The sequence below is a fragment of the Nannospalax galili genome, unplaced genomic scaffold (assembly GCF_000622305.1).
Source record: "Nannospalax galili isolate Female #2095 unplaced genomic scaffold, S.galili_v1.0 scaffold257, whole genome shotgun sequence".
Lineage (NCBI taxonomy): Eukaryota > Metazoa > Chordata > Mammalia > Rodentia > Spalacidae > Nannospalax > Nannospalax galili.
This window is the reverse complement of record NW_008340854.1, coordinates 2,406,499-2,414,121: the sequence shown is the minus strand read 5'-3', so window position 1 is coordinate 2,414,121 and position 7,623 is coordinate 2,406,499. Positions and strand designations below refer to the sequence as shown.

Genomic DNA, 7,623 nt, shown 5'->3' with positions numbered 1-7,623 from the left:
CCAAACATTATTCCAGCTGAGTATGAGTCAATGACACTCTTCCATGCTAGTCTTCCATGCAGTTTCCTTGACAAAGACTTGTGTATCTCTAACTCTTGGGCCTACCACTGAGAACCTAAGAAATGCTCAATAAATAGTTTCAAATGAATGAATGAAGGCTTGAGTGAAAATTTGTCTTCCTGGGAGCTGGAGAGATGGCTCAACAGTCAAGAGCATTTGGTGTTCTTTCAGAGGACCTGAGCTCTCTTTCTAGCACCCCACATCAGATGACTCACAACCACCTGTAACTCCAGCTTCAGGGGATCTGACACTGTCTTTTGACATTCAGGGGCAACTGCACTTATGTACATATCTATACAGACAACACAGACACACATGTGGCTATTAACATTAAATTAGAATTAGAAAAATTAAATTAATATTAGAATTAAAAAAGAAAAAGAAAATTTGTCTTCCTAATTAAATTGCGCTAACTTGATTTGAGTTAACCATAACTTTATTTACCTAATAACTAAATCAATATGAAATAACTGACCTCAGACCATCCCAACTAGAAAGTAGTTTGAACATATAGATCAGATCAAGTTCCCCTCTTGCTTAAATGTTTTCAAAGACTTGTGTTAGGCTTATAAGAAAGAACTGAATTCCTCAGATGCCTTACAAACCCACTATGGTCTGGTCTGTGTGTTTCTTACTTTATTTCGTTATTTCTTTCATCCTCCCTTGCCTATAGAGGTCAGTTCTAATGGTCTTTTGCCTACTTTCTTTTTGAGATAGGTTGGCCTTGAACTCACTATGTAGCTGAGTGTGACCTTGAACCTCTGATTCTCCTGCTTCTACTTCTTGAGTGTTGAGATTAGACACCTGGTTCCACCATGCCTGGTTTTTATGTGATGCTAAGGATCAAATCTGAGGCTTTGTGCATGTTGGGCAAGCAGTCTACCAATTGAGCTGCATCCCTAGCCGGGGCCTTCTGTCTAGTCTTGCAACACATGTACATGTCATATAGTACGCTTTCTACCTTCCACTTAGAATTTTTGCACTTGAACTGCCAGTTCCACCACTTAAGTCTTTACAAAATTGGTGATTTCTTTTCATTCTGATTTTGATTTAAATGTCACTGTCATCCCTCAAAGAGGCAGACAGACCCTGATTATCTACAGTAAGGTAGTTGCTTATCCTCTGTCATCAAAGCATTCAACGCTCTGCATAGTTTGTGACTCTAATGCCCTCATTTACATCTCTGTTGTTTGCTCTATAGTCTGCACGTTGTATGCCATCCAACCCCGCCTGTTCCATCTCCCAGTAGAATGTTGTCAGTTCCAGGACATCACTGCACAGTCCTGCTCACTATTATCCCTCTAGCATCTGGAACATTGCTTGGTATACAGTATTTTTGTTGGTGCTTTTGTCGTTGTGTCCAAATATCCAAGAGAGACAGTCTAAGGGAAGAAAGACACTTATTTTGGCTCATGGTTTCAGAGGTTTGATGCACCTTGGCAAGGAGGGTGTGGTGGAGCACAGTAGCTCACCTCATGGTGGCCAGGAAGTGGGGTGTTGGGGGGAGAGAAATAGCTGTATTAGCATTCTCTTTTTTTGCCCTCTTTGTCCAATCCAAGCCCTCATCCTATAGGATAGCACCACCCATATTCAAGATAGGTCATCCCCATTAGTTCCTGCTCTCTGGAAACACCTTCATAGACACACCCAGAGGTAGACTTCACTAACCTAGGCACATCTCAATCCAATCAAGTCCATGAGCAAGATTAACCAGTATGCTTTCAAGAAAGACTCTTACCTGATATTTTCAATGTTAATTTCTTCTTTGTTTTTTATTTCATCACCTAACAAAAAAGAAAACCCACCTTTAAATTACTTAGGGGTTATTTAATCTGGTTCTTTCTGGATTATGATTTCCTAAAACACAATGCACATCTGAGCTAGTATGGTATGGACATTCATGAAAGAGAGCCTCCATCTGCACTGGTTGTTCAGAAAAACAAACTCCAGGAACAAAAAGTTAAGGCTGCAGAGCAATGAATTATTATGATGATTCCTTTTTTGGCAATAGTATTTACAATGTGACCTTTCTTTAAAAATATTTTAAAAGTTAAAAAACGTCAAGTCAAATAGCACCAAAGGACTTATAATGAAAAGCAACAGTTCCCACTTCATTCCCCTGCCTCCTGCTCTGCTACTGAGAGACACCCACTTTTATCTGTTTCTATTTTCTAGTTCTAAAGCATATCTAAATGATGTGCTTATACCATTCTTCTTTGATTTATCAACTTCAGACACAATCTTCTGCCTTTGGGCTATGATGAATGAAGATCTAGCTCTTTCCCTGGGTCTCTTTCATGTTGCAGGCTTTCCTCTGTGTCTGGGGAGCCCAAGTTGTCTGTTCGTGGGTGACACTGAGGGGCCGGAAGGTCAATAGGAGCTCTGTGCTTATGGGTGGGCCCTGGAATGCTCTGCTCTGGCCACCTTGATGTGGGCTGCCTAAGTACAAAGGTATTAGGCCTTTTTCTCCCTGATAATGACATTTCTCCAGGACTTTGCCTGACTCCCTTCCCTTCCCTGCCTGCCCTCCCCCCTCTCTGCTTTTCTTCTCCCAATCTTTCCTGTCGGTGCCTTTCAGCATTCTGTGCACAGATTTGAACTAATCCCCCACTTCTCACTTTTGTCACTCAGTTGTCTGCTGTCTGAGGCAGACCCTCTGAGGGTCTGGCCTGTGTGGCGGCTCTAGCTCCTTCAGGAAGGTCCTAGGCTGGTGTCCTACCCCAAGTTCTTTCTCCACTGAAAGACCCCACTCATTTTCTTCTCTGTGATGGGGTTTGTGCCTTTTAAAAACCAGATTTGTTGGAAGGGAGGAAATGTGAACACACTGGCTTGTCTGCCACTGGACAAACTTGACTCTTTACTTACTCTTATGATGTTCAACTTGTGCTAATTTAGTTCCCTGAAGTAAAGAAATCCTGTCCCCAGCATCTAGCTTAGTACCTTGCTTAGCAATAAATGTTGAACCTGAAAGATGAGTAAGCAAGGCAAGCACAAATCCTCTATGTATTTTTTTTTTTTTTTTTTTTTTTTTCCCTCAAAGGAGCTATTCATGGACTTTTGCTCTGACAGGGTCAGGGTGTCCTCAGTCCAGCTGTGACATTTTCCTCTCTTGTCCTTGTGCTGCCGTCCTGCAGCCCTGGTCCGAGGACTTGACTGAAGGACTTCTCTGTATGTCTTAGATCTTGCTTATTTTCACATGCTGTCCTGCCCATTTGATGCCATCAGCAGGTTCTCTTAAAGCCTTTGATCAGAGCAGTGAGGTCTGAGTTTCTCTCATCAAGCCAGAGGCTCCCTGATGGTGGGGTCCACTTCCCTGTCAAATGAGAGATCCCCAAGGTTGTGAATGACAACTTGTTCATTGAACAATTGGGACTGCTTCCCTCTATCTCCTCTAGGACTAGTAGGACTCATAGACATTTGTGGTATAGGTAGACACTTGTGAGTAGAGATGATGGCGAGTGATGGGCTCAGTGGGACAGTTGGGAAAATAGGAGTAGTGTGTGGGATGCTTGGCCCTGGGCTAGCTGTCCATCTGAACCTAGAAGTGCTTTCTCTAACCTGTCTCTAAGAGCGTGGATGTTGTCTTTCTGTAACAAGACAGCACTGTTCTCCCTTCCATGGGGCCTACATAGGTGAATGAGCCAATCAAAGACCTCTTACAGTATAGAGCAAACTATTATTTTCTAAGCAATAATAATATAACTAAGGGTCCAGAAAAACAGAAGTGCTGGAGTTGCTGGGATCAAGAAGAGATCGTTCATTTGAGCCTTTTTTCAGAGGATTAGTGAAGTGTAACAGAAGTCCAGTCCAGTCTTTATTAGAAGCGCCAAGTGGAAACTCAGGCACTGGATTTATGACACCAAAGGTAATAACTTGGCTATGGGTCAGGAAAAGATGGAGCCAGGGCTGTTATCAAGGTCAATAATCGAAAACTACAAACAAAAGCCTAAATATGCAGCAATAGTAAACAAGCTAGACTAGTTATATCACAATAACATGTAACCATCAATATTTCTCTCTTTGTTTCTTTGCGTCCCTCCTCCCCTCACCCCTCCCTTCCTTTCTTCTACAGGGTTTAGTTGTGTAATCCAGGCTAGCCTGAACTCACTATGCAGCCTAAGCTAGCCACGAACTCACAATCTTCCTAATGCCACTTCCTGAGTGCTAGCTTTCAAGCAGGTGCCACCACAGTGGGTTAAAACTAACATTAATTCTTGTAGAACACTTTTATGAGAAATCTCTGTGGGATTCCATTGTAATTAAAAATCTATTATGCATACAGATGCTCTGGTACTTGAAATGAGAGTGTATTATAAGTGGAAAATGTGTTGAGTATGCCTACCCTGCTGGGCCTCCTAGTAAGTAGCACAGTCCAAAGGAGAGTTTGGGTTGCTTTTCCGTGTGATTGCATAGCTGACTGTGGCTTAGCATTGTCTGAGAGTATGGTACCACATGTTGCCAATCTAGAAAAATATCAAAATTCAAAACTTTAAATACAGTCCCTACAAAGGGCATATTGCTTTTGCATCATTGGAAAGTGAAAAAAATCTTAAGTTGAACTATCATAAATTGGAGACTAAGTCTATTGATTTACTTATTTATGTCTTTTTAAGACAGGGTCTCCCTATAGCCCAGCTAGCCTGGATTTGCTATGGACACTAGACTGGCCTTGAACTCATGCAGATTTGCTTGCCTCTGCCTCCTGAGTGCTGGGACTAAAGCTGTGTGGGCCACCATACATGGCTAAGTCTTTCTTTCTTTCTTTCTTTCTTTCTTTCTTTCTTTCTTTCTTTCTTTCTTTCTTCTTTCTTTCTTCTTTTCTTTCTTCTTTCATTCTTTCTCTCTCTATTTTTTTTCAGTCTTTTTAAGACAGGGTCTCCCTGTAGCCCAGCTGGCCTGGAACTCACCAAGTAGACTAGGCTGGCCTTGAACTCACAGAGATCCACCTGCCTCTGCTTCCCAAGTGCTGGGATTAAAGTCATGCACCACCATGCCCGGCTTTAATGTTCACCTTTAATAAAATGACTTTGGAAATAATGTACATTTCCATGATACAAACACTACAGTTATTGGAGTCACAGTAAGACACACAGAATTAATCTGTAATTACTATGAATGCCAACATTTCAGGCAGTAATTTCTGTTACATGGCAAACAAGATCAAGAAAACAACCATTGGGATTGGAGAGGTGGCTAAACAGTTAAGAGCAATGGCTGCTCTCGCAGAGGACCCAGGTTCGATTCCCAGCACTCATATGGCAGCTAACACCCGTCTGTAAGTCCAGTTCCAGGGGATCCAAAGCCCTCTTCTGACATTGTGGGCATTGCACAAGGGTGCACCTGCCTACATGTAGGTATTATACTCATACACATAAAATAAAAAAATAATAATAATAAAAAAGAAAGCAACCATCAAACAAAAGAGACCCACCCATAGCTTCAGAAAAGGCAAATGCTGGGATAGCGTATGAGAACAGCTGCTGTTTCCGTGAAGGGTTTCTGGCATAACCAGACGGCAAAGGACTGTTCCAGTACCAGCACCTCCTACTGTTGCAGCACCTACACTAATCAATTTGGCAGCAGTATCAATATCTCTGCTGATTGCACGTCTGAAACTCCCTTTGGATCAGCTGACACACACCATTTTTGGCCCCATTAAATACTGTAGAGCCCTCTCCAGTCCTAGACTCCGTTCTAGATAATACTGATGCAGAAATTGGTCTCTATGAAACTGTGGATTCAGCTGGGATCACAGTGTGGGTGCAGGTAAGCTTGGTGCAGTCAAACATCTTCCCTTGCTGGTGGTGAGGCTGCTGGATGTGGGTGACAGGCAGTGTGGACCCCTCTCCTGCTTCTGGAAGCAGTGGGGTGAATTCTTTTTTTTTGTTAAGTACTGTCAAATGGTAAGCTACAGTCTTTTTCTGTCCTGGGTTTTATGCGTTCATTGTTAAGTGAGCGTGTATTGTTTTCAATGGATTTCTTTTCTATTCTTTTTTTTCAGAAAAAAGGGCCTGAGGATGTTGTTCAGTTGGTAGGATGTTTGCCTTGCATGTGCTCTGGATTCAGTCCCTAGCACTACATAAACTGGGCTTGGTGGAGCACAACTCTAATCCTAGGGTCTTAAAAAAAGATAAAAGAAAATAACATTCAGTGTGTGCAGAATGTCCACCAGAGGCTGCAAATTCAGACTCTTAAAAAATTCAGAAAGGCAACAAAAATGAGTGTCGACCCACTGTAAGAAAAATCAACTGCCAGAAATGTAATCAAACTTTCTTTCATTTTTACTTGACCGCAGTATAAGAATGCACAATATAAACATGTATGATATTGGAGATTACATATTAAATTTGAAATTGAACAACATAACATTTGAAAAAACAGAAATATGTAATTATTAATTTTTTCTTTTGGATCTCGTTACTTCTTTGCTTTAGAACCAGAAATGTGACACCTTTCTTCTGCCCCAACATGTCAGTGTCGAGCCTTGCATTTCATGTTGTGATGTGCTGTATAGAATTCAACCTTGAGTCTTTTAACTGAGAGCAATAACTTTGTTTAGTTTCATAATGGAAAACAGCTGTTCATGGCTGAACATGGATAGAATCTTTGTATGATAGTTTTTATATTTAGGGTAACCAGTCCTGAGATATTTGTAGAATTCTGGCATTCTAATGTTGCAAAATTTAGTTTTTAGAACTGAATTGTGGCTCAAAAAATTCCACTTCTGACACAAGGTTAATCAAGAGAGTTGAGTTTTAAAAGTTGCATGTATGGCATACTATTTCTTGAAAAAGGTAATTTTTGTAAAGTTAGAATCTTTTTTGGAAACCTATCTTTCATTCCATCCTAGGGAAATGGGTCAGATTATTCTTTACCAAGTGAGTTTTCCTACAATACAATCTTACCAAAAATAAACAAATTGAATAGCCTATTTACATATGTGTGAAGATTTTTACAGAGAAGTGTCCAAGGAGTTAGATGGCAATAGTATTTACTGGATAGATTGTCAATACTTTGATCCAATTTTTGTTGGCGAGTTAGGGGGTTTTTGTTGTGTGATGAGAACATGTTAGTAAGTTTCAGCTGTTCTTACACCTCTCAAATAAGTGATACCAGCATCATCTACTCTCCATCTGTCAGAAGAGTCGAGTGTTACTTTGTATCTAGTTCGTCAAGCAGGCTTTGGCCTCCCCATCCTTTCTGTAGTGGGATGGCTTCAGAGGCCCATGGTATGTGTACTATGTTTTTAGTACAACTTCTTGCTGAATTATTTACTTTCTGCAATTGTGCAAATTCTGCCACCTTGGACTTAAGTTTCATGACAAGGTCAGTGTTAATGCTGACCAGCTCAGGAGCTCTAGTTCTTAGCTGAATTTACTAATTTTGACCTGTCTCCTTTAAATGTTTCAAGACTTCCCAGTACGCAAAGCTGAGCCATTTCCTGAAATTGTGCCTGTGATGGACACCATGCCCCAAAGTTCTCCAATCACGCCAAGTCTCTTTGGAACCATAAATAAATCTAGCAGACTGGGTGGTATTATTTAAACTGGGCTTTCATAAGCT

At 41.0% G+C, this 7,623-nt stretch overlaps 1 pseudogene; it reads right to left on the bottom strand.

The window, feature by feature from the left end:
* Nucleotides 1-4,484: 4,484 nt before the first annotated feature.
* On the bottom strand, nt 4,485-5,849 carry LOC103736400 (annotated as a pseudogene).
* Between the last annotated feature and the right edge of the window lie 1,774 nt (nt 5,850-7,623).